Consider the following 910-nt stretch of genomic DNA (forward strand, 5'->3'; position numbering starts at 1 on the left):
CTACAAAAAAAATACCAACAAATTTTGTCACAGTTCAATCCAGAATTCAGAAAAAAAGTCCATTTTGAAAATAAGAATCAAAGGTATGTAATAGCTGTGTTAAAAGCCCAGAGCAAAGACTACAGTCCTCTAATGTATCCAAGTACTAAAGGCAGGAGCCAAGGAGAGAGCAAGAAAACAGTTGAAACTGAAAGGTCTTCAAATATCTGTATAAATATATTATCAAATGCTTTTCCTTGATATTATGGGAAAATTTAATTGACTGAATTTGGAAAATCTTACATTAAAAAACGAACATGCTAATCATTTTATGACTGCCATCCTTTAGCTTACAAGTTTTATAATGCAGTATAAATTCTAGTTTAACATGATGGCACACACCAATTTGGACCATTCACCGTCCTTTTTTCTGATCTATTTTGTGTAATATTTGTTTTATTTTCTGTGTTTTTCGGAAGTATAAATCTATGGATATAATTGTGAATATGTTTTTATTTGTTTTTGATATTGAGTAATGAATGTATATAATGGTGTCTTCATAACGCCATGGCCAGATTAACAAGGCTAAATGATTCGATAACTGGATTCATAATGTCTGGAAAGTGGAACAACCAGATTAGTTGTGACATGAAAGTCTAATGGGATCAGTTGGAGCTTGACAGTCAGATATTAGCATTAGAGGTGTCTGGGAGTGGGATATCTAGAGAGGTGAGGGCTGGATAGTCAGATATTAGCATTAGAGGTGGCTGGAGAGTGTGATATCTAGAGAAGTAGGGGCTGGATAGTCAGATATTAGGATTAGAGATTTTCTATAAATAGTAACGGTGACCTTGACCTTGGCACCCTGAAACACGAACTCGTTCGAGGTATTCGCATGCTGGACCTATATATGAAGTTTGGTCAGTAAAAA

The sequence above is a fragment of the Pecten maximus genome, unplaced genomic scaffold (genome assembly GCF_902652985.1).
Source record: "Pecten maximus unplaced genomic scaffold, xPecMax1.1, whole genome shotgun sequence".
Taxonomy (NCBI): domain Eukaryota; kingdom Metazoa; phylum Mollusca; class Bivalvia; order Pectinida; family Pectinidae; genus Pecten; species Pecten maximus.